The following is a 25,914-nucleotide window of genomic DNA, read 5'->3' as shown; positions in this document are numbered from 1 at the left end:
GAAGTGTGTGACTGCGTGAGCGCACGGCTGGGGTTTGGAAGGGGCCCAGGCAAGTGCAGGCTTCTTTATGATAGAGCTGGTGGTCACCCACAGCCCGCAGAACGGTCCTTATAAAGTATAGGGTGAATTGTGGTCCCCTCTGCTCTAGGTGCTCAGAGGCTCTGTCTCATTTGGCCCGAGAAACCAAATCCTTACAATTGCTTCGAGGGCCCCACCACTCCTCCCTGACCCCATCTGCTGGCCCCTCCCTCTGGGGCTTACTGCTCAACACAGCCTGGCTTTTTTGCTCCTACTCCGGCGTTCCTACCACAGGGCCTTTGCTCTGGCTTTCTGTTCTATCCAAAACTCAATTCTCCCAGGCACATGCTTGTTTTACACCCTCTCTTTCCCTCAGGTTATTATTCGGGTCTGACCTTCTATATGCACGACCTATTGTGACTATAACAAGTGACCACAAACGTACTTACTGGCTTAAAACAACACAGATTTATTATCCTACTCTTACACAGATCAGAATTCCAGAACGGGTTGGCAGGGCTGCATTCCTTCTGAAGGCAGACAATCTGTTTTCCTGGCCTTTTCCTGTTTCCAGGGGCCACCCATGTGTTCTGGCTCATGGCTGCATCACTCACCTCTCCTCGGACTCTGAATCTGCCCATAAAGCCCCCTGTGATTCATCGGACCCGCATGGAATCATTTCCTCCCTCAAGACTCTGAACTTCAGCACACCAGCTCAGTCCCTTTTGCCCTATAACCTAACACCTTCACAGGTTCTGGGATTAGGATGCCGATATCTTTAGGGGGAAGGGGCATTCTTCCCCCTACTGTATCTACCTGGTAACACCCTCCCCTAACATCCTTTTATTTTTATTTTTATTTTTTTAATAATAAATTTATTTTTTATTGGTGTTCAATTTGCCAACATACAGAATAACATCCTTTTAAAATGTTGGCGTAGTGGGCATCTTGTCTTGTCCCTGCCTGGGGCCGGGGGGGGGGGTGCTTCGTGTGACTCACAGGTATGTGTGATGTTTGCTGCAGTTAGAGACCTGTATCAGTCAAGGCTCTACCATTGAAGTGGGACTGCTAGGAAGTATATAGGAACAGATATATGGCGATTGGGGCTTGGCCAGGCAGGTCCCAAATCCACAGGGCAGGCTCTCAGGAAGGGCCGGCTGGAACTCTCAGGCAGGAGCCGAAGCTGTGGCCCACAGGTGGAATTTCTTTTTTGCAAAGTCTCAGTCCTGTTCTTAAAGCCTTTCATCTCATTGAATCAGGGCACACCCAGATTATCTAGGATAATCTCCCTTAACTAAAGTCACCTGATTATGGACTTTAATCATACTACAAAATACGGTCACGGCTACGCCTAGATTAGTGTTTGGCTGCTTAACTGGGGACTGGAGCCTCACCAGGGAGACACATAAAACTGACCAGTGCAGGACTCTTTATCGGGTTAAGGAAGTGTATTACAAATTCTTATCATTTTATTAGAGATAGTCATTTGGTTTTCTTTCTTTAATGTGTCACTGTAGTGAGTCTAGAAATAAAGATTCGTTTGGAATGTTAGCATCTAGGCTGGATTCCTGGGATAAGACCTATTTGCTCATGAATTATTGGTCTTATAATACATGGCTAGATTAAATTTGCTACCATTTTATTTATGAGTTTTGCATCTGTGTAAGTGTGATTGGGCCACGTTCTTGCGTGTGTTGTCCTCGTTCGGCATTGGTATGCTGGGGTCAGTGGCTTCGGTTGAAAATGACAGCAAGTTCAGGCTTTGCTGATTCAAACAGTGGTTCAGGGAGCTGAAGGGTCTGGAGGGGAGGGCGTACCTGGAGGCATGGTTGCATCCAGGGCTCAGATACTGTATTCGATGCTCATTTTCTCTCCATCCCCTTTTTTCCCCTCCTATCTGCTTCCTTCTCGGGCTCCACATGGCAGGCAAGTGGCTGCTCCAGGGTCTATAGCCCAAAAGTCACTGAAAAATCTCTTGCATTTCATTGTTCATGACAGGATCACATGCCTATCCCCCAACCATCGCAGTGGTTGGGAGAGAGCAAAGCTGGTGCGTAGGCCCAGCCTGGAACCTTCCCTAGAAGTATACAGACACGGAGTAGGGTGGAGAGGGTCCCTCTGAGGATAATCGGGGTGCGGTTACTGGAAGGATGAATGAACACCGAGGAGCAAAAACAGCAGATGCCTCTTCGAGTGCTAGCCTAACAGAATGGATTGGGAAGTTTTCCATCTTTGTTTTCTAACCATTTAAATAGCACAAGTTATTTGTTCTTGAAGGTTTGCTATAACTCACTGTTAAATCTGTTCTGGGCCTGATGCTGTTTTTAGAAGTGTCTCTTTGATCATCTAATTTCTTCTACGTATATTAATTAGCATTTTTTAACCTCTTCTTGAGCCATTAAGGGAATAAATAAATTAAAGAAACAGCATTTGGTTTTATTTACCAAGTCTACATTTGCTTCTCATTTCATTAATTTCTGCTTTTATCTCTATTAATTCCGTATTTTTATAGAGTTCCCCACTCCCCATGTTCTTTTTCCCAACTGCTTGCATTCAATTCTCTTTCCGATTTTCTTATAAATGTGTTCAAGGCTATACATTTTTCCATAAATACTGCATTGGCCTTAACAATTGATTTCATTATATGGTGTGCCATTAATTTATAAATAATTTCAATTTTGAGTTTGTCTCTAACCTGAGAATTACACAGAATAGTGTTTTAAAGTTTCTAAGTTGCTGAGCTTTTATTACATTGTTTTGGTACTCTTTTGTCTTTGATGCTAATTTTTTTTTTTTTAACATTGTAGTCAGAAAATGTAGCCTATATGATTTCCGTTTTTTGGAATTAAGATTTTTCTTCTTGCCAACTTTAATGGATAGCCAATTTTTGTGTGTACCACAGATATTAAAAAAGAACATGTAAAAGTGTATTCTCAGTTTGGCAAATTTCTTATATAAATCTCAAATCAAACTTTTAAATTATATTATTCCAATTCTCCTATAGCTTTACTTCTTTTGTTTACCGGATCTATCAGCTTTTGAAGAGGCATGTAAAAATCAAATATCCTTACAAGTTCAACAATTTCTCTTTGTAGTTTTAACTTTTCTTTCTAAATTTTGGTACTCAGTTGTTTAAGTACAAAATTTATTTGATTGTCATACCTTCTTGGTAGGTTGTACCTTTTATAGCTGTTTTATTTTGAATTCTATTAAATCTAATACTAATATTTTATGCTTTTGTTTTGTTTTGTTAGCATATATTCATTTTCATTCTACTTTTAATCTTTTTGTATTGTATTGTTTTAAATGCAATTCTTTAAAATAATTGTATGATGTGTGGATATGTGTGTATACACATTTATGTGTATTATGTTGTTGAGATTTCTTTCACCCATTCTGAAAGTCTCTGTCATTAAATAAGATAGTTTAGCCCATTCACAATTATTGTGATTTTGGTATGTTTGGATGTCTCCCCACTTTCTGTTTGTTTGATTAAGTTTTCTTATTTCTATTTTTTGGAAAGTTATATGTACTATTTCTATTTTTTTTTGTCCTCTTAATTTTTTATAAACTTATTTAAGTGCTTTTTCATTCAAGTCTCTTAGACCTCCTCCTATCTTTCATATTTTGTTGAAACTTTAGCTCCAGCTATTATTATTTTACTTTATTTTGACACTTTTAAAATAAATCATTTCTTTAAAATTGAAGTTTTATAGATTTGTTTTCATTAATTTTTTAGCTTCTTGGCATTTACTGGTTTCCTTTCTTTAAAACATTTAAAAATCCATGACATTCTCCTTTTTGAATTCCTTGTCTTTCTGTAGTACATCATTATTTCTTCATAAGGAGTGAATGAATAGTACATTTTCTTTGTTCTTTTATTATCAGAAAATATCTTGGATTTATTTTCATGCTTGATAATTTGGCTGGTATGGAATTTTAGGTTCCAGAAAGATAATCCAGAAACATTGAGTATTTTTTTTTCATTTTGTGATTTAGAAATGCCACCAGGATGTGTATCTTTTTAGTGTTTTCTGCTTACTACTTGGTGAGTCTTTTTCTAGTTTGAGGACTCAGCTCTTTCTGTAGCTCTAGAAAATATTTTAAAATTACATCTTTAATTATTTCAACACCTCCAGTCTCTGTTATCTTGGTCTAGAAAGTTTATAAGTACTAGGTCATTTATTTTCTCATATTTTGTATGTCTTCATGTTTTCATTCCATTTTCTAGGGGATTTCCTTGATTTTATTTTTATATTTTTAACTTTCTTTTTTTAAAAGATTTTCTTTATTTATTCATGAGACACACACACACAGAGGCAGAGACACAGGCAGAGGGAGAAGCAGGGTCCATGCAGGGAGCCCAGTGTGGGACTTGATCCCAGGAGCCTGGGATCATGACTTGAGCCACCCAAGCATCCCATGTTTTTAATTTTCAAGGATAATGTCCTTTTATTTGATTGCTTCTTTTCCATAGAAATATTCTCTATTTAATTTATTTTTTTTAAATGCAGTTAGCCAACATATAGTACAGCATTAGTTTCAGATGTGGAGTTCAATTATTTATCAGCTGCATATAACACCCAGTGCTCATCACATCACATGCCCTCCTGAATGCCCATCACCCAGTTACCCTATCCTCCCACCCACTTCCCCTCCAGTGACCCTCAGTTTGTTCCTAGTAATCTTATTTTATAAGAGCAAATTTCTTTTGGATCTCTCTGAAGATGCAACCTAGAATTCTTTTAAAGTTCCTCTCTGTTCCTACATTGTCTCTATTTCCTCTAGGATGAATTATTTTGGTTTTTCATCTTGTTCTTTCTCATTCTCTTGGTTTGCTTCAAAGATGATCCAAGATGATCATTTCAGATTTATAAATTTAAAATTAGGTTGACAAATGTATTCAGGACTCTGCTATGAGTTTCTTTCATGGCTGTGTAGGCATGCTCTCAGGACAGACTTTCTCCCGGAAAAGAGGCTGTCTGCAGCTTTGTGTCAATGAAAGAGCAGGAGGGGCTGCTCACTGTAGGAGTCCTTTTAGAAAGAATGAGGGAACCACACATAGGCAGGCTGGGGGACTGTCATGATTACTGAAGCAAGAAAGACTTTATTGTGTGTGTGAAGTACTTTAATATATTTCTTTGCTGAGCAGGACTGCTGCATTGGCTTTTCCTTCTTTTCCCCTTACTACGTCCAGTGCAAACATTTAGTTCTGTTCTCCACTGGTCTCAAAACGTACATAGTCATTTCTCCTGTATCAGTTATTTAGTGCTGCCTAACAAAACACTCCATGACTTAATGTCTTAAAAGAATAATTTGTTATTTCTTGTGATTGTATGGGTTTCCTGGGTTCGTTCTTTTAGTCCATATGGCATTGGCTAGACCCACTCATGTTGTTACATTCAGCAGGCTGCTGGGCTGTGTTGGAAGGCCCAAGAAGGCTTCACTTTCATGTCTGGAATCTTGGTGCTGGCTGTCTGCTAAAACACCTAGTTTCTCCACCAGGTGGGCTCTGTCTCCACATGGATTTTTATTCCCCTTTCTCCAGAATAGAGTGGACTTTCTTACAGAATGGTGGTGCCATTCCAACAGGGGAGTATTCTAAGCAGACAAGCCCCAGTGATTGCAGTGGGCTTGCTAATGTCCCATAGACCAAAGCAGGTTACATTGCCAAGTCCAAAGCCAATGTGTAGGGAACTCCACAAGGATGTGAATACCAAGAGGCGTGGTTCATGGACACCAATGTGTCAGTTTATCGTACCTCCTAAGGTAGATCTTTCATTTTGTTTAGGAGGCAATCCACCAGAAGCAAAAGCCACAGCCAATCATTCTGTATACACTGGGAGAGAAAGGAGCTGCTGGTTGTTTGTTTACTCAACAGCTCTTTGCCTGTTGCTTGCACTGTTGCTTACACCCCCCACTCCCTATGCTAGGAGTCTTCCTAAGGTTTTGTTGGAAAGAACAGCTTACATCTTTTTAGTCATTCCTTCTGTGTTGATTTAACCATGCTAGTTTTTTATTTCTTTCTTAAGATTTTATTTATTAATTTGAGAGAGAACAAGAGAGTACAAGCAGGGGGAGGGGTAAAGGGAGAGGGTGAAGCAGGCTCCCCACTGAGCAGGGAGCCCAACGTGGACCCTGGGATCACAACCTGAGCTGAAGGCAGCCACTTAACTGACTAGGCCATCAATACACCCCTAACAATTCTGGTTTTCTCCATAAATTGGATTCTATCTGCTTTTTGTCTTCTAGAAGGTCTTCAAATTTTTCTGTTCTACTGGAGGCATAATTTCTCATTTTCTTCAGCAGATATGAATGTGTTCTTTTTATGTGTTTTTCTATTATTTCAGTGAAATTTGACGAAGGGAAGGGTTCATATGTACTTCAAACATTGTCTTGAACTACACAAAAAAGCCAGAGTTGAAAGTATGTTCATTTAATAAAAAGAAAAAGAAAGTAGTGGGATTCTTATCCCGTAGGTGTGCACTCACATGGCGGGAATGTGGAAGAGAAGTGGTGGTTGGACCAGACGATCGTTTTGCTGTTTGCCATTTCTGAGATGGTGCCGGTGCTGGCGCTCTTCTTCCTCAGGAATCCAGGTTGATGAGTTAATGCTGACCGTTTTTGTTCAAGCACCAGCTGAGTCTAGGATGGAGACCTTTGAAACTGGCTTTGAATCTAGTTCAGACTTCTCGCTTTGCAGCTTCAGAAACAAGGCATGGAGATGGGAACAAAGGTCATCCTGCAAATCAGCAGCACTACTGGGGTTTGACCCTATACCGCCTGACACCGAATCCCAGGATCTTCCCATCATGCGCTTCCCTGCATCTTGCCCCAGTCTGTACCACAACCATGGGGCATCCCTCAGAGAAGCCCAGGGTCTTACTGTGTGCCAGGGCCCCAGGCATACCCCCACCCCAGGATACCCAGAGATGAAGGATTTGAGGCTACAGTTGCCCCAAATGAGACAATGTCTGTCTGGCCCTTCCTCCCAGAAGACAATTATTTGAGCTGGAGATGACAGCCGTGTTTGGATCATAGATTCTCCTTCTCCCTCCAGCGCCCTCTCTCCCCTACTCAGTTATCTATTTACCTATCTATTTACGTGAGCCTTTTTTTTTCTCCCAATGAATTACGTCTGCAAGGCAGTAAAATGTTATGTATTTGCAAGGCCCATAATCTTTAAAAGCCCAGTGATGCCAGCTCCAGACAGCAGCGAGCTCCCTCCAGTATGTTAATAGATAGTATTAGGGCAATAATGAAAACACTTGAGACAAGTAAGCTCCTATCAAAAGCTGAGTAATAGGGCTTCGCCGAGTGAATCACAATGCAGAAGAGATTAAGACGTCTGCCGTTGTGCAGTGTCTATTCAGACTAACAGCTGCTCCGTTTCTGATTAAAATGGGGTTGGGGAGACCTTTTCGAGCAAGTCCCCTTTTTATCCTGCATTGTCCTCACCCTTTCCACCTCCACCTCCACACACAGGCACCTTCATTTATACTTAGCCGCAGCCATTCACACACACACACACACACACACACACACACACAGAATAGAGTCACAAACACACATTGCATCACACACAGAGCCACAGCCACACACACAGCCATCAACGCTGACACACAGCCACACTGGTGCATCCAAGCATGCAAACATAACCACATCCTCAGGCACAGTTACACAGGCACCCGGGGAACCACTTCTTGCACACTCACAGCCTTGGCCCGTCTCTTACAATAAATTACAATCTGTCACAAATACAGTCTCGTGTATGCCTGAGATCACGACCTGCACACACATGCTCTTCAGTCACAACCAGATACTCAGAAACAACCTAACCAGAGTAACAGGACCTACGCATTCCTGGCGGGTCACGTCCATGTACAGCCCTAGCAAGCCCTTCATGTGCAGATTCACACTTGTGATCACAGTTAGTCACATACACGCAGCCTTCAATGACAGACCATCGGGAGCACTCCTACCCACACGCAACCACAGTCAGAGACACGCATGCATGTTCATGTGCTTACCCGTGGCCACAGCCCAGGCATGGAGGAAGTGATGCTTTTCCTCACACACAGACACAGAGCCGGTCTGCATCCCTGCAAACCCTCAGCCACAAGTGTGCATGCAGTGCAATTCACAAGAGCATCTGGGCACACGCACTGCCACAGACACGGCTCTGTACATCCCTCCAGAGAGTGACCCAAGAGGCAGGACTCTACTGCAAGCCCAAGGGATGGCCCCGGAGCTGGCTCAGAGACCTCTTGAGAAAGAAAGTCCTCAGGAGGCAGGCATCGGGCTCTCCATTTTCCAATTGCTACAATGCTGTCTCACAAAGGGGGAAATGGAGCTGTTTCTGTGGAGTCTCAGAGTGTGGAACTTGACCTTGAGTGGAACTGCAGAAGACTTAGGAAAACTCAGAGCTGTGCCAGGATGAATGCTACCTTAGGAAGGAGTGAGAGCTCCATCAGAGGAGGTGCCCACATGGAGGCTGGACAGCCCCTGGGCAAGGGTGATGAGGAGGGCCTCCTGCCTTGCACAGCAGTGGACTAGGTGCCAGGAAGGTCCATCCCAATCCCGATTCTGTGACCCATAGTCCTTTGTGTCCTTTCCCCTCAAGTCCGGGCCCATTAATGACTCCCCTTCCTCACTCCAGTCTTCAGACAGGAGAATCCAGGAGTCTTGACTTTCTACTTCTCCCTCTACACGACTTTTCTTCCAAGATCATCTTTAAGATGATGCTTTCAATCTCTTTCTTTAAACCTCTGAGACCCCAACTCTAGGCTCAAGGGCAGATGCTGGCATGGTAAGTTAGCAGTTATTCAGAGATTCAACTTCCACTCTGATTCCAAGAGACCTGGCAGGGCTTTTGGAGACTGACCTGGGTGTCTCCTGGATGGAAGGTGCTAGGTCATCAGAGCTGAGCAGCTAGCAGGATGTTTAGGAGGCATTTGATCAGTCCCAGGGCAGGCTTTGGAAGCATCTGAGGACTCCCACCAGACTGGAGCTGGTGTGATAACCCACTGCTCTTCCAGCCTCCTCTCCCTGGGCACCCATCTCCACTATGGGGGGCATCTCATTATATCTTTTCCCCCAAGTGGACCATTCCCTCAGATCTTGTGCTTTTGCCCATGCTAACCCCTCCATGTGCTTTTTGCCCATGCAGACCCCTCCATCTGGCTTCCCCTTGTCCCCAGCGATACCAGCATTTGTCCAAAACCCACCCACAAAACCTGCCTGGACCATGTGGCCTCAGAGGCCCTGGGCTAGAATCAATCCTTCCCCCATTCTTCCTCCCACTGTTATTGTTTTTCCCCCGTTAGAACAAGTACCATCTGTCTTCTGCTCCAGGGGTGGGGTTCAGCTGAGTGCTCATGCCGCTCAAGGGGTGGGGACAGGAGGGCCCCAGAACTGAGAGGACAGGCCTAGCAGCCAAGAGGGAAACTAGCTCCTCATCAAGTTGAGCCAAGGGCGTAGTTGGGAAAACGACTCTCAGATTCAACTATGGTGTGATTTGGAGCCTGGGGACGGAGTCTGAAGGGGCTGGCTACACTGGGTCTGTTGGGTAAAGTTGTTTAAAGTAGAGGAGTTTGTTATGTGGCCCAGACAGACCTCAAACAAAGGAATAAGGAGTAGAATAGGACTGGCTGGGAGCAGGTTCAGAACAAGGCAGAGGTGTCTGGGATCCTGCCCAGGAGCTCCATGGGAGTCTGCAGCCCCCCTGTAGGAACCTGTATGGATGGCTGCCTTGAAGAGTCAGTTTAAGCAGACCTCAAGGGTCATATCCACAGGGTGATACCCAAAACAAGAGAATTAAGACCTGAGGTCAGAAACCAGAAACTCAAAACCCAGATGGCCCAGAGGAGCCCTTCAGAAGTAAGGAGATCTTCTTTTCATGGGGTTTAATAGAACCTGGGTTCCACCTGCAGTGGGTCTCCTTCCAGTTCCCAGGACCAATCCCACCTGGCCTTTTGATGCTTGACCCCAATTGTGCTGGCTGGGCTTAGCTGGTATCGTCTCATTTGCTGTTCACGAGGTCAGGTCCCATTCCAGAACCCGTTGGACTTCATGGTTCTATTGATGGAATTTTGGCTTATTCCCTGTTTATTCATCCAACAAACATTCCCTCTACATTGCCATTGGCCACTCCTGGGTCTTCATCTCCCTGGAGCTGATGTAACTCTGATGCCAATGATCACATAATCCTTCTAAGACACTTTCTTCATTCATCTTCTTGGGTACCATCCTGGCTTGGCTTTTCCCTCCCCTTCCTGACCTCCCCTGCTCTGTCTCCAGTGTTGGTTTCCCCCATCTCCCCAGCTTCGTGTTGCAGTGCTCCGGGCTTCATCCTTATACCTCTTCTTTTCGCCCAACCTCATTTCCCAAGAGACCTCCTCCAAGCTCCAGGCGTTAGACGCCACTTACTTGCTGACCACTCTCAAGTCTCAAATCTTTTTTTTTCCTTTTTAAGATTTTATTTATTTATTCACGAGACACACAGAGAGAGGCAGAGACACAGGTAGAGGGAGAAGCAGGCTCCCTGCGGGAAGCCCGATGTGGGACTCAATCCCAGGACCCCAGGATCATGACCTGAGCCAAAGGCAGATGCTGAACCACTGAGCCACCCAGGTGTCCCCCAAGCCTCAAATCTTTGGTCAGAATCTTTGCCCTGAACTCCAGATAGGCGTATCCACCTGCTTGCTCAACATTTCCACCGGGATGTCAGTTAGGGCTTTAAACAAACTCCTGATTGCCACCTCCACCCTTCTGCTCCCATCGTCTACTCAAACTTGGTCCATGGGGAAGATCTCCACCAGTGGTAACTCTTCCAGTTGCTCAGCCCCGAGACTTTGGAATCACCCCTCAACTCCTGCTCAGACTAGGTAGAGCCACCCTCATGTCTTGCCCAGATCACTGCAGTGGCCTCACACTGGTCTCCCTGCTTCTACCCTTGCCCCTACCCAAGGCTTTGGCCCCTTGCTTGGTTCTTACCTACCCTTCTCCCGACGTGCCAACCGTCAAGTGATGGCCTCCATCCCTCCACACCTCTCACTCTCCCTCTCCCTTGTGTCATCCCCGACCCTCTGTTTCCAAGAACCTGGCTCCTGTTCCAACTTCCGGATGGTGATGTCATCTGAGAAGCAACAGAGCTGGCGCCTGTGATCCCCCTCTATCACCTCAAGCCCCATATTCTTTGCGCCCACGCTTTGGGGTCCAGAGCAAAGAAGACCAGGCTTCAATCCAGTTCCTTCACCAATGCCTTGGTCCAAAGGGGTCACTGAGAGGTTGGAACATCTTTAATCCTCACTGTAACTTCCAGAGGCAGGAATACTTTCCCCTTCCTCCAGGGGAGGGCCAGGAGAAGTGAGAACTCACTTGACCGCAGCTCCACCGCTAGTCAAGATTCAGGCCTATCAGTCTTCTGACCCCAGTGCTCCTGCTTCTTCTGCTCCTGTGGGTCCTCAGAGGTTGAGTCCCCATCCTCCCTTCCCTCAGTCGCCTGCCCCACATCCCATTCATAGAAGGGAGCACTGAAATGCAGAAGTGGGAGCACTATTCCCAAGATCGCAGGTGCAGAGGCTGGGCCGGAAGTAGCCCCAGCCCACGCAGAGGCAGGAAGGGCACGCACCCCAAGGCCAGGCCCTCCTCCCCTGTGGCTCAGCCTGGAGTCCAGAGCCCTAACTCTCACAAGCAATGCTGGCTCCCTTCTCGGGGAGGGGAAGGCAGCTGTGGCAGTTGTGGCGGGCGGAGAGAAATTTCCCCTTTCTGTAGATTGGATCAGTCACTCTCAGAATTGATGGCAACGGCTTCATCACGAAGATCTAATGCTTTAATTATGTTGTGACATGACCTGACACGGGGGTGGCATTTGATGGATTCTCTGGTGTCATCAGCATGGCCCTGACATAGGAAAGTGGCAGAAGGCGGGGGGTGGGGAAGAGGAAGGGCTCCCAGTGGGAGATGAGTCCTCTTAGGTCCCTCCACCTTTCCCTGCTCGTCTTCCAGGGCAGCGCCAGCAGGATGGGAGAGGAGGGCAGCAGCTTCTGTGGGGGTGAGGGTTGGTGTGCCCTTCAGGGATGGCCTGGGTCCTGGGAGGGGGCCCGGTGTGAGTGCGTGCGTGTGTGCGCACAGGTGAGCATGTGCCTAGATGCATAGGGATGTGTCTGAGCAGGTGAGGAGACTCGGGTCCAGGCTGTAGAAGCAACAGCTGAGTGGCCGTGTGGCCTGTAAAGAAGCTCTAGGAGGTGGAGGCTGGGGGTAGGTAGGTCCGTGGGTCCTGGAGCTGTCAGGAAGCAGAAGGAGCAGGTGCCAAGGGGGACCCAGGGAGGGGATCTCCAGGGAGACGGGCTTAGCTCAGCTCAGGCCGCCCTGGGAGGCGGTGGGCAGCTCGTACCTGCCAAGGCCGCCTGGGCTGAACAGGGGGCACCCCTTCCCCTGGTGCCCGCTGCATGACTAAGGGCCTTTGGGGCCCGGAGGCCTTGTATCGGTGGGCGAGCCACTGAGTGGGTTTCTCTCCTTGCTCTCCCCACCCTCTGCTCCCCCCACCGAGCCGGCTGCAGGCTCAGGGCTTTGCGGTGCGCTGGAGGTGGCCAGTGAGACCAAGAAGCAAGCTCTCAGCCCAGAGTTCTCTGGTGCTCTCCCCGTCCTGCTCCTGCGGCCCGTCCTTCCTCCCCAAGCTGGGCAGTCCCACGCCCCAGTGAGGGGAAGAGGGTGGGCTGCCCCTTGCCGGACACTCCTGGGGCCAGGGGCTGGGCCAGGCCCTCCTCGCAGCCTCACAGGGTCCTCGAGCCCACTGTGACCAGGTTGTCCCCGCCTCACAGGAGAGGACATGGAAGCTCAGAGAAGTCTACCTGCCTGGGAAGGAGGAGGGAGTCCATTGACGTGGCTTTAGCAGATGCTTGTTATGCGACCTGCGTGGCCCACCTTGGAGAAGAAGCTGCAGATCCAAATTGCAAGCTCTGTCCTCAAGAAGCACAACGGCTGCCCACACCTCCTTCTCCTTCAGAGGGCCCTGCTCTTTCCACTGCTTTGCTCTGCCCTTGCTGGGGGCTTGGGGGTGGCAGCCGGGAGCGGGGGAGAAAGGCTAGAACAGGTGTCTGGGGCCCAGTGCAGGGTGCCTTAGTCACCAGCCCTGGTTTGGGAAAAGCAGAGAACAAGAAGTATGGGACTGGAGGGGCCTTTCGAGCTCACTTCAATACTATGCTACCCCGCCCCTTTCCCTCATGGTGCAGAAGGAGAAACCGAGGCCTTGAGAGAAGAGACAGGCCCAGGAGTCAAGATTGTGAACGTGGGCTCCTGGGTCAATGCCTGACCGTGTCTGCACCCAGTGGGGGACCTACTGCCAGGCCCGGCCATGAAAGGCTTCAGGGGGAGTCTTGAGCTTCTTCTAGAAAGGTGTGTCGAAGAAAGGCTGACAGCAGAGGAGATTCCCAAAGCCTGAGAGGATTTTTGCATCCTGGAGAAAGCTCGGGAAGTCCATGACCAGCCCTAAACCCACCCATCCCAGCCTCTGCGAAGGATGCAGAAGGCCTGACTGGCTCAGTCTGAGGTGGGCTGGGCTGTGTCTCAGAGATGTCTAGGTGGAGAAAAGGTAGGAGCTATGGTTTGGCTGTTCTCTAAAATCCTGGATGCCCCGGATGCTCTGAAATGATGCTTGAGGAAGACGTAAGAACAGAAGGACCTCACAGGTGTGAGTGGAGCAGCAGCGCGTGTGTCTCGGCAGGGACAAAAGCAGGTACTCGCGCATGCTGCCCAGAACCTGCTGTCGGGGGGTCGTGGTAAGACTCCTCAGGAGCCCCGCAAGTGTGGAATCCGGGGTCTGCACAGGGGAGGGCTGAGAACAGGAGCTGGGTCAGAGGGAAGGCATGTGTTCTCCCAGAGGGGTCCGTGCCTGGATGTCACTGGTACTCTAGTGTGGCTGTGGTGCCACCAAATGTCTTGGTGCGCCCTGCTAGGTGACCACTACCCAGGGCTTAGTTATGGTCTGTGCGAAGGTGTGACCAGGTGTGACCAGGTGCAGCCATATCCGGCCAGGCCGGGGTGGACACCTGTTCCTGTCTGAGCATCGGGTGGGTGCAGGTGTGTGTGCTAGCCTGGGTGTGTACTTGGATGCAGCTGTGTGTTTAGTGGACGTAGCTCTGGGCATGGCCATGGCCCCTAACAGAGCTCTGTGCCCCCTCGGAGCCACATTTGTGGGGGATTATGTGGCCCCATTTGACTGTCTCTGGGGTAACCTTGGCCCTATGGTCTGGGGCTCTGAGCTGCCAGGGCTCTGTACCTAAGCAGCTCCTCCAAAACAAGGGGCACCCTCTGTCTTCCTAAACCATCATCGTCAGTTCGTTTCCAGTGTGCGGGCAGGTAGTCTGGGACCTAGCACCAAGACCCCCTGGGCAGGCCCAGATACTCTGCCTCTAGGTCCCTGGGCACTCCCAGGGCTTCTCTCAGATGGAGGGAAGGGCAAAGATGTCACTAAAGCCCTCCCTACTAGGTCTCATGCAGGGGGGCTTCATGAAGCATCTCCTCCAATGACCTCATTGGACAAATGGAGACACTGAAGTTCAGACAGGAAGTCACCTGCCCCGATCAAATCCCAGGGGTATGTTCCAACCCTGAGAAAAAACAAATGATACCAAATGTGCAAACTACATTTGACGGTTTCCAACACAGGCCTTAACAGTGCCCATTTGTCAGCTGGGTATTCAGAGGAGGTATTGGAGCTGCCCTGGCCTGGAACTCTGGTCCTGACTCCATCACTCACCTGATATGTGACCTTGGATCCTTCACACCCTTCTCTGAGCCTTTTCTCACCTGTAAACCGAGAGAATTGATGTGTTTCCTTTTTAAGTGCCCTGCTCCAGCGTGGACCTTCTCAGTCCTAGAGGTGGGAGGTCAGTACAATGTGAGTGGGGGGTGTGTGTGTGCACCTGTTGGGTGATCATTATTTCAGGGCTTAATTATGGCTGAGTATGAAGCAAAGCCCAAGGGGACAGTTGTGAACTTGGGGTCACACAGTGAATTGCTGGCAGTATTAGGAGGAGAAGGAAGCCAGGCCTCCTGATTCCTCACCAGTGCCCCACCATGCCACCCCAGAGCTGCTCTCACCCTCTCTCTGGGTCTTGTAGGTACCAGGGACTTACTGATACAACCCCACGGGCCTCCCTGAAGCTATCTTGCCACTTCCTGAAGGCCTGTGCCTCCCATGTCCATTCCAGGCAGGTATCACAGCTTGTTCTCTCCATTCCCTTACTTAGTCCCAGCAGGAGCCCATTTTACAGATGAGAAAACTGAGGCTCCAAGGAGTTAAGAGATAATAATTGCTCGTATTTTTCGAGCCTTCCTTGGCTTCTTTGGCAAGACCCTGAGCTGGGCACCCACGGCGATGAGCGGAGGGGGACAGTCCAGCCTCCAAAATATCCCCCCGGAATAGCGCCAAGACCTGCATGGGATCTGCCAACCTGATTTAGACAGCAATTTGCATACAATTTACCCAGAAAGCTGCACTGTGAAAAATATAATTACTTTTTTAATATTCTTGCTCTGATGTGAATGCTTACCACCCGGTAATGAATTACTTGCTTAATGAAGATAAACCTGAATTGGAGATGCACTTTGGAGAGCCGCTGGGGCAGCCGACTTGAAGCCATCATTTGCAGCTGTTAATCTCTGAAATTGATGCCCTCGTTGGTAGGATCATAAATCGAGGGCAAAATCTATGAGCTCCAGCGTCTCCACTAACTTACTCTGTGACACTGGTGGAGTCATTTCGCGTCTCTGTGTCTCAGTTTCCTCATCTGTAACAACGGTATGGGGGTAAGATCGAACCATAGAAACGGAGGCATGGAATGGACCCTCATTCAGGAATGATTGAGCATCTGCGGTGCGTCAGATGAGAGGCAGAGGAAAGTCGTTTTTCTCCAAGACACATATAGACGGAGGGACTTGTGAACCAAAACTATGTAGCGTAGCCACGTCTTTGCTCCCAGGGGCTATACCTGGATCCTTTCTCCTAAATGGACTCTAAGCTGCCTCGTGGCTGCTGTGATGGAGGAGACCAACCAGGCTGGAGTCAGATCCTCGTAGGAGAAACAAAACCTGTGGCCAGGTGTGGACACTGGAAACTATTCTTGAACCTGATGCTGGCCATTTTCAGGGACCAATCAGAACAGAGGCCAAGACTCTTCAAGCCCTCTTCCCAGCATTTTCTCAACACATACGCCAGGTCAGGACTGGAGATTCCAGGACGACAAGTCACCAGTTTAGTAAATATGTATTCATCACCCTCTATGACAAGATATTACACAGGCTCTAGGGACACAACTGTGAATAAGACCAACAAGGGGATTCCTGGGTGGCTCCGCAGTTTGGCTCCTGCCTTCAGCCTAGAGCATGGTCCTGGAGTCCCAGGATCGAGTCCCGCATCGGGCTCCCTGCATGGAGCCTGCTTCTCCCTCTGCCTGTGTCTCTGCCTCTCTCTCTGTGTGTGTCTGTCATGAATAAATAAATAAAATCTTAAAAAAAAAAATAAGATCCTGCCACAAAGATCTGGAATTCTAGAAAAGTGTGGCAACCATCTAGAAATAATGAGTCAACTAAACAATAATGTCAGAGAGTGATAAATGCTATAAAATTTTTTAGTGGATAATAAGATATAGAGCAATTGAGATGATTTCGACTTGTTAGACAAAAAGACCTTGTAAGAAAGGTGGTACTTGGGCTAAAATCCAAATGACATTAAGAAATCATCCTTGTGGGGCGCCTGGCTGGCTCAGTGCAGGGAGTGCGAGACTCTTGATTTCAGGGTTGTGACTTCAAACCCCGCATTGGGTGCAGAGATTACTTTAAACAAAAAACAAACAAATAAAATTGGAAAGAAAGAAAGACATCTTTCTTGTAAACATCAGGAATGTGGTTCCAGGTAAGATCTGAAAAGTAGGCAGGAGCCAAATCACAAAAAGCCTTATACGTTATGGAGGAGACTTTGGATTTTATTCTTAGTGCAAGGAGCAGCCATTGGATGTGTTCATAAGGGAAATGATATGATTTATTGACATTTTAATAGATTACTCTGTAAGAAAAAATAGAAAATCTGGATAGCTCTATATCTATTAAAGAAATTGAATTTATAATATAAAAATTTCCCACCCAGATGGTTTCGCTGGTAAATTCTATCAAATATTTAAGAAATAAATAATACTAATTGTACACAAACTCTTTCAGAAACTAGAAGAAAAAGGAACATACCCTGATTCTTCTACTGTTATTTATTTTTGTACAACTATCCCAAAATGTAGTGGCTTAAAACAATAATCTATTATTTTTATATGTCATGATTTAGGCCACAGTGGGGTTGGCTTACCTGTGCTCTGTAATATCGGGGGCCTCAGCTGGGCTGGGGTGACTCAAATGCCTGGGGGCTTTAACAATTGGAAGCCGGCTGAGCAATCTTTCTCTCCCTCTCCACATGGCCTCTTGGTTGTTGTAGGTTCCCTCACAACACAGTGGCCTCATTTCCTGCATGCCAGATTGGGGCTCTAAGTGTGAGCAGTCCAAGAGGCCTGGGAGGAAGCTCAAAGCTTCTTACCATCTAGCTTTGGAAGGCACATCTGTTGGTCAAGTAAGTCATTAAGGCAGCACAAATTCAAAAAGAAACAAATGAGACTCTACTTCTCAATGGAAAGTAGCAAAGAATTTGTGGCTGTCTTTAATCTAACACAACTCTGAGGCCAAAACCTGACAAAGACATTACAAGAGAAGGAAATTATAGTTTAATATCACTCATAAACAAAGATGTCAAACTCCTTAAGAGAATATTATCAAATCAAGTGCAACAACATATAAAAAAGTGAAAAAAACATCATTACCAAGTATGGTTTATTCTAGAAATGCAAATTTTAACATTAAAAAAACAATCATTTTAATTAATCACATTAACAGAATCAAGAAAAATAATAACATAATCTGAATAGATGCAGTAAAGGTACGTTTGAAAAATCCAACACCTATTTATGATTTTTTTAAAAAAACGCCTCAGGGATCCCTGGGCGCCGCAGCGGTTTGGTGCCTGCCTTTGGCCCAGGGCGCGATCCTGGAGACCCAGGATCGAATCCCACGTTGGGCTTCCAGTGCATGGAGCCTGCTTCTCCCTCTGCCTGTGTCTCTGCCTCTCTCTCTATGTGTGACTATCATGAATAAATAAAAAAAAAATTTTTTTTTAAAATTAAAAAAAATAAAAAATAAAAAATAAAAAAACGCCTCAGCAAACCAGGAACAGAAGGGATAGAGGACATCTGTGATGGACCTACAGTTAATACTATACTTACTAGCCGAAAAAGAATGAATGTTTTTCTCCACTTCAGGAATAAGGCAAAGATACTTGCTTTCATCTCTTCTATTCAACATTGTACTGGAAATCCTAGCCAGTGCAATAAGGCAAGAAAAGAAATAAAAACTGGGAAGGAAGAAGTAAAACTGCTTTTATTTGTGGACCTTAAGGAATCCTTAAAACAGCCACCAAACTAATGAGAGAATTTGACATATTTGCTGGATATAAGGAAATTAATTGTATTTCTGTATATTAACAGTAAGCAATTGGAAAATGGAAATTTTGAAAACTTATTTATAATAGCATAAAAAGCGCAAAACACTTAAAAATATTTAGGAAAAAAAGCAAAAATCTTTGTACTTAATAAAATAAATCAGGGATCCCTGGGTGGTGCAGCGGTTTGGCGCATGCCTTTGGCCCAGGGCGCGATCCTGAAGACCCGGGATCGAATCCCACGTTGGGCTCCCGGTGCATGGAGCTTGCTTCTCCCTCTGCCTGTGTCTCTGCCTCTCTCTCTCTCTCTCTCTCTGTGACTATCATAAATAAATTAAAAAATTAAAAAAATAATATAAATCAGTGTTGAAAATGAATGGACTGATAGACTATGTTTATAGATTGGAAAACTCAAGATTGTTAAGATGTCTGTTGTACCTAAATTGATCTTTAGATTCAAAGCAATCACAATCAAAGCCCATAAAGTTTTTTTTTTGTGTGTTGTTGCTGTTACAATAACAAGATCATTCTAAAACTTATGGGAATATTCAAAGGAATTAAATAGCCAAGATAATTTTGAAAAAGAAGCAAGTTTAAGGACTCACCCTAGCTGATCTAAAGAAATACTTTATTTTTTAAAATATTTTATTTATTTATTTATTTATTTATTTATTTATTTATTTATTCATGAGAGACACAGAGAGAGAGAGGCAGAGACACAGGCAGAGGGAGAAGCAGGCTCCATGCAGGGAGCCGGATGCAGGACTTGATCCCGGGACCCCAGGATCACACCCTGAGCCAATGTCAGGCACTAAACCGCCAAGCCACCCAGGGGTCCCCTAAAGCAGTACTTTAAACGCAGTCCTTTAAAGGAACAGAAGAGACTGGATGGTGTGTTCTCTCTGCACCCACTTTTGGTTATTGGTGTGAACCAGATGAGAAAAGATGGGAAATCAGACTCTGGTGAGAATAAAGGAGATGGAGAGGAATGAAAAATTTGAGTCATAGTTTGGAGATCAAGGCAGTGATATTTGTAGATGATTAGAGGTGAGGGGTGACAGGGAAGAACCAAATGTGATTTTTGACTTGAGCAACTGGGAACTACTGGCGTGACTCAATGAGATGGGAAAATTGGTGGAGAAATGGATTAGGAGAAGTGTCAAGTCTCTGTTCCATACATATTAAGTTTAAGAGACCCAGGAGGCCCCTATGGCTCTTAAATATGTAGGTTTAGATTCCAAGGAAGAGATCGAGGACTTGAAGTACAAATTCTGGAGTCAGCGTAGAGATGATACACAAAGCCATGGGACTGGATGAGATCACCTAGCCTAGGGAAGTAGATAGGAGGAAGAGGAGGGAGGGCCAAAGGTTATTGCCTGGAGCACTCTCACCTGTAGAGGGAAGAAAAGCAGTAGGGCGAAGTGGGAGGGGAGTAACTCACACTCCTGGTGTCTTCCATGTGCCAGGCGCTGTCTTGGGACCTTCACGTGCACGGTCTCAGGACATTGTGAAGTGGGTATCACTGTTCATGAGGTTCGGATTGATGAAGTGACTTGCCCCAGTCATGACAGGGAGCCGAGAGCCTGGATTTTCAGCCGGACCCAGCTTGGCATTTCTTTCTAAAACCCCATGCTGCTACCTTCTGCCAATGCCCCCAGCAGGGGGTGTAGGACTGGGGGCAGCACTTCATTGTTTCTCATCTGTAGATACTCACCTTTCAGGGTTATGAGGATAAAATGAGATAATCTGTGTTAAGCACCTGGTTGCACTTGACCGAGTAGTGCCCTTGATAACCAACCTTGACTGTGGAGTCCCCGGGGGAAGCGAGGCCACTGCTGGGGGAGGCTGTGGGGGGCTCGACAGGCTTCCTGGAGGACATGCAGCGTGAGCCCAGACCTCCGCGATTCCAAACACTGGTCTGTGATGAAGTTTCCAGTGGCTCATGGGTGAAATGAGAAACAGGACCCTGCAGTGGGGTTTACGTAGCCAGATGCATTCAACGTAAAGGATGACCCCTCCTCCTGAGATTGTGTCCTCCCTACGTTGTGGGTATCACAGCATTCTTCTTATGAAGCGGTGGTGGAGGCAGGCTGGCGGTGATGTTTTAGATATCCTTACTAAGGAAGTGAAAACTTGGCAACCTTCTGTCATTCTCCAAACTTCCTTTTGAAGTTTTTAACTGGTTAATGAAATTTGAAAAAAAAAAAAAAAAGAGAGAATCTCGGGGATCCCTGGGTGGCTCAGCAGCTAAGCGCCTGCCTTTGGCCCAGGGCGTGATCCTGGATTCCTAGGATCAAGTCCCTCATCGGGCTCCCTGCATGGAGCCTGCTTCTCCCTCTTCCTGTGTCTCCTGCCTCTCTCTCTCTCTCTCTCTCTATCATGAATAAATAAATAAATAAATAAATAAATAAATAAATAAATAAATAAAATCTAGTTCATTTAAAAAAAAAACGAGGATCTCTGACAGCTGGGAGTGGAGAGGGCCTTCTTGGCAGAGGGAGGGGGGGCGTGCAAGCACAAAGGTACAGGGAAAAGTGCAGTGTGCTCTGGAACCGCAGACAAGCAGCAAGAGTAGCTGGGGGGAGCTGGGGGGGTGGGGGTGGGACACACCTGAACAAGGAACCAGGAGGCCAAGTCCTGGGATTGGGATGGGGTGGTCTTCTGAAATTCCTACCCTCGGCCCTTCAGGTGCCCTGGTGACAGCAGAAGTCCCTCCTGCCTGAGACCGCTCCCCAGGGCATCCCAGGGCTCTGCCCCGGAGGGGGGATGGGGGTGTGCATGCATCCGGGGCACGTGGGCAGGAATCCTAGGTGGAGAAAGGAGGCCTGGAAGAGGGGAGCATTAAGGACTGAAGGGTCCTGGCCTAATAAGCCTTGAGGAGACTCGCAGGGCAGAGAGGGAAACCGGGGAGGGCAGCGGGGAGAGAAAAGGAAGAAGCCCAGGACCATCCGGGAGGGCAGCGTCCGCACATCTGGGCACCAGTGTGTATGTGCGCGTGTGTCCCTGAGATCGTGTGTGTCTCCGTGCTTGCACACTTGCACCCTACATAGTTCGAGCCTATTTCTTGCACACGACACTTGCAGGTGGAGCTGGGGGAGGGCAAATTCTTGACCCGGTGCCCTCTCCTCTCCTATCGAGACGGGGCTAGAGGCCTGGTCATGACCATGCGTGGGCCCATGGGTCAGGGGTGGCCCTTCCTGAGCCCTGCTCCCAGCCTGGTCCGGTCCGTTTGCTTCTCTGCAACCTCGCTGTTCCCCCACCCCAGTGTCTCCCTCAGGGACAGTGGTCGTGGGCTCCAGACTCCTCGCTGTCCCTGTGAGCCAATGGAGGTCATGTCTCCCCTCCCTTCTGCCCTTCCCTTCCCCTCCCTCCTCCCCTCCTCCTCCTCCCCTCCTCCTCCTCCTCCTCCTCTTCTCTTCCCCATCCCCCCTCCCCTCTCCCTCCTCTCTCCCGCCTGCAGGGCCCTCCTCCAGGCTTCTCCAGAGTCAGGCCTCTGCGGAGGAGCTGGGTCAGGGAGAGCCAGCTTCCCCCGTGGTGCCTTGCAGGGGTCACTTGGCCTCTGGGCCCAGGTCCAGGAACCTGCCAGGGGGAGTTCAGCACAGGAAAAAGTGGGTAGGGTGAGAGGGGGTGTCTGAGGGTACCCCGAGAGCACCCGTCCATGTGTCTGTGTGAGGTGAAGGATGGCAGGTGAGTCTGTGAGCAAATGGCATGTCCACCGGCAGCGCTGACGTGAGATGTGTGCAAGACAGACCGTGTGTGAAAGTGCCCCGGGAGGGGGGTGCGAGTACAAGCTCACATTTATCAAGCGCCCACTGTGAGCCAGACAGGACGCTAAGTGCTCCGCTCAGATTATCTCATTTAATAAGTGTGACAGCGTGTGAGAGGGTGGGGGTGGGGGTGGCTGGCCGGGAGCACTCCCACACCGCACCCCAGCACCCGAGCACCCCAGCAGGGCCCCTCAGGCACCTCTGAACCATGCCTGAGTGGGGGAGCGACCTCTCAGCCCCTCCCGCATGGACACTGGCAGAGGAGGGAAGAGGCCACTCCCCGGGGTCCAGCCCGGCTCCCTGCCCTGCTGGGCCCCCCCATCCCCACCCCCACTCCCACCCCCCGGGGAGGGCCTGACTCCCTCCTGGGACAAGACTTCTCTCCCACCCTATTAGCACGGGGCCCAACTCAGCAGGGGCTTAACTGCGTGTTCTTTAGCAGAGGGTGAGGCGGACCCTGGGAAGGTCCCTACGTTGGTCCGCCCTGGCCCTCGCTCTGTAGATGTCACATGAGGGAAGGAGAACCCCCTGGGTCAGAAGCCAGGTCCCAGAAACGAGGGAGCCATGGCGAAGCTGTCTGAGTTGAGGCCAAGGGCAAACGGGGAGCCCGCACCCCATCCGAGGCCTCAGGGGCCCACTCCAGACGCCCGTTTGCTGCTGGGGTTTAGGTAAGAGAAGGTGCTTGCAGGTGAGGACTGTGGTCACTTGGCACCCAGGTGGTAACCCTGTGGGGACGCAGGGCAAGAACGCCAGGGATTTCTAGAGGAAAAGTGACAAGGAAAGAGGAGGGACGGAGGAGGAAGGGAAGAGGGAGGGAAACCATGCAGGTAATGGAGTGTCCCTGCCCCCTGCATCAACCACCCCATGGGGGCAGGGCAGTTACTCAGAGGTGAGTTAGAGCCGATTCAGAGGACCCCAAGCAGGGAGGGCTTCCGGGAGGAAACGGGTGAGCCCCGAAGCACAGTAGGGAGGAGCTCCGGGAAGGGCCAGCAAGCATGTCTGGAGGTCAGATGCAACCAAAAGAGCCATCAACTCCCACCCCCTCCCTGGGGTTGTAACGATTGTGCTTTCCAGAAAAATACTAATATTTGCTATCGTTTGTTGGGTTATTTTCAGAGAAATACATTATTATTCCTGTGCGAGGAGATCTAGGTTTAAAAAGGCAAAGGAAGGCCTTTGCCCGAGGCCACATGGAGGGATTTGAACTCAGGCTTTGGCTTCAAGACTCAGGTACTGACCGGCTCCTGGTTACTGCTGCCCAAGTCCCAGGCCCGCCCCTGCCGGGTCCCTGAAGCTGTGGACCAGGCCGTGCCCAGCCCTCGGGCTCAGAGCCTCATCATCACCCCTCCAGCACCACCTCCAGCAGGTGCCAGATTCGGGGTACGCTTCCTCCTCAGGTCCGGAGTCAGGCAGGCCTGGCTTCAGTCATGCTCCCTCACTTGGCAGCTGTGTGGTCTTGGGGAAGTCACTCAACCTCTCTGTGCCTCAGTTTCCTCTACTGAGGGAATGAAGGTGGCCCTGAGAGGATCGTGGTGAGACTCTAAGCGGTGAAAGCACCATGTTTGGCACAACAGGGAACAGGAACTATTTTTATTTCCGCTCAACCACATGCTGTGCTGATACCCCAACCGGTCACTCCTGCCTCATACCTTGCAGAGGAGCAAAAGGCAGACTGGCCAGAAATTCCAGAACACCGAGGTCCCTGCACCTGTCGGTCTCTAGGGCTGCCAGAGCCAAGGCCACAGGCCGGGGGCTTAAACAATGGGAGTTTATTTCTTCACAGTTCTGGAGGCCTGGAAGGCGGAGATCAATAAATCGTGCTGGCAGATTTGGTTTCTCTGAGGCCTGTACCCTCAGAACGCTCCCTGTCTCTCTGGGGCGGGGGGTGGGGGGTGGGGGGTGGGGGGGTGGGGGGGGTGTGTCCAAATTCCTTCTTCTTACAGAGGAACCAGTCAGATTGGCTGAGCTCCTCCCATAGGACCTCCTCCAACCTTACTAACCTCTTCAGATGCCCTGTCTCCAAATAAGGCCACTTTCTAAGGCCACTTTCCAAGGGGTCGGGGCTTAGAGGTCTCCCATACAAATTTCACAGGGGACACAAGTCACCTAATAATAATACTGCCTTCCTTCCCTGGGTGTCGGCTCATGTTGCCTTTCTCTCTGCCCGGAACACTGTCCACCTTCTCTCCTCCCCCTCCCCCGAGCACCTCCTGCTCATCATCTAAAACTCAGCCAGAGCGTCACCACCCCCAAGAAGCCTTCCTGGCTAGACTGCTGCCTCTGCTGGTCTCCCACAGCACACTGTGCCTACCCATACTTTGTCATGCACCACGTCATGCTCTCGAAGAATTGTCTTTTCTTTTTTTTAGAAAAAAATTTATTTGTTTGTTTGTTTATTTATTTATTTATTTATTTAGAGAGGGACTTGGGGGGAGGGGCTGAGGGAGAAGAAGAGAGAATCTCAAGCAGACTCCCCACTGAACATGAAACCTGATACAAGGTTCGATCTCATGACCATGAGACCATGACCGGAGTGGAAATCAAGAGTCGGTCGCTCAACTGACTACACCACCCAGGTGCCCCTAAGACTCGACTTCTCATATTTCCGGTCTCCCCTGCTCACCTAGATGCCTGTTGTTTTGATCTGCACACCATCCCTGTCCCTCTGATAGTAACATCTTCCTCACAGGGAAGAAAGGACGTTCTGCTCTACCTCCCCACCCTTATGGCCTCATTTAACCTTCCACCTCCTCACAGGGCCCATCTCCAAATACATCACACGGGGAGTTAGGGCTTCAAGGTATGAATGGGTGTGAGGGAGACACAAACATTCAGTCTGTGACGGTCGGTGAGAATGTGGAGAAATTGGGCCTCTCCTAGGTTGGTGGTGGGAATGCAAAATGGGGCATCAGATCGTGGTTCCCGCTTCTTGCCACCAGGATGAGCATATGACTCCAATGAGAGTCCTTCCTGGAGCTTTTCATCCACGAGTGCTGGGTGAGAAGACTCTTCTGTTTCCTCGGGGAATCCAGAATGATGTAAGTCTGGAGCTTTGCGTGGCCTTGCCTTCCTCAACTCCCACTGTGAAGGGCCTCCATTCTGCAAGGGGCAGAGGGAGGCTTAGGTCCAGAGAAAACACCTACTATGGGCCAGATTCTTTACTGAAATTTTTGACTTTTCATATTTCAATTTCTAGTGTTTTGGATAGGTAACCCAGTTAAATCGTGCAAAAATCAAAATAATGTATAAAGGGGTGCCTGGGTGGCTCCGTGGGTTAAGCATCTGCCTTCAGCTCAGGACATGATCCTGGAGTCCCGGGACCAAGCCCTGCATTAGGCTCCCTGCTCAGCGGGGAGTCTGCTTCTCCTTCTCTCACTGCCTCTCTGCCTCTTCTCTCTCTTCTGCTCATGCTTTCTCTCTCAAATAAATAATAAATAAAATCTTAACATATTATATACAAAGCCACACAATAAGAAGGCTCAGTTTTATACCAGCTCCTGTCAAGCCCATTACCCACCTCTCACGACATGGATAATCACTTTGTTTGTTTTAGAGAAGGAGAGATGGAGAGAGGGGCAGAGAGAGAGAGAG

The 25,914-nt window shown here is 48.4% G+C and overlaps 2 long non-coding RNA genes across 4 annotated transcripts in view; one reads left to right on the top strand and one right to left on the bottom strand.

Moving 5' to 3' along the window:
* The window catches only part of LOC140602337 (uncharacterized), a 32,076-nt gene extending 20,976 nt beyond the window's left edge, over window positions 1-11,100 (bottom strand). Inside the window, exons 1-2 of one of the 3 annotated variants that reach the window (XR_012005287.1) lie at window positions 9,934-10,262; window positions 6,510-6,721 (exon numbers count right to left, since the gene is read on the bottom strand). This is a non-coding gene — a long non-coding RNA (uncharacterized lncRNA). Of the gene's footprint in view, window positions 1-6,433; window positions 6,722-9,933; window positions 10,509-11,013 lie in introns of those variants that run through there. The other 2 variants (XR_012005286.1, XR_012005285.1) reach the window with 2 other exon arrangements.
* Window positions 10,061-18,971, top strand: LOC140602338 (uncharacterized). The gene is made up of 3 exons (XR_012005288.1): window positions 10,061-11,306; window positions 12,843-14,909; window positions 15,273-18,971. It is a non-coding gene; the product is annotated as an uncharacterized lncRNA (long non-coding RNA).
* Window positions 18,972-25,914: the final 6,943 nt, after the last annotated feature.

Source organism: Canis lupus, chromosome 13 (assembly GCF_048164855.1).
Source record: "Canis lupus baileyi chromosome 13, mCanLup2.hap1, whole genome shotgun sequence".
In the NCBI taxonomy this organism is placed as follows: Eukaryota; Metazoa; Chordata; class Mammalia; order Carnivora; family Canidae; genus Canis; species Canis lupus.
The sequence above is the reverse complement of the archived record's forward strand: the minus strand, read 5'-3'. Positions and strand labels throughout refer to the sequence as shown.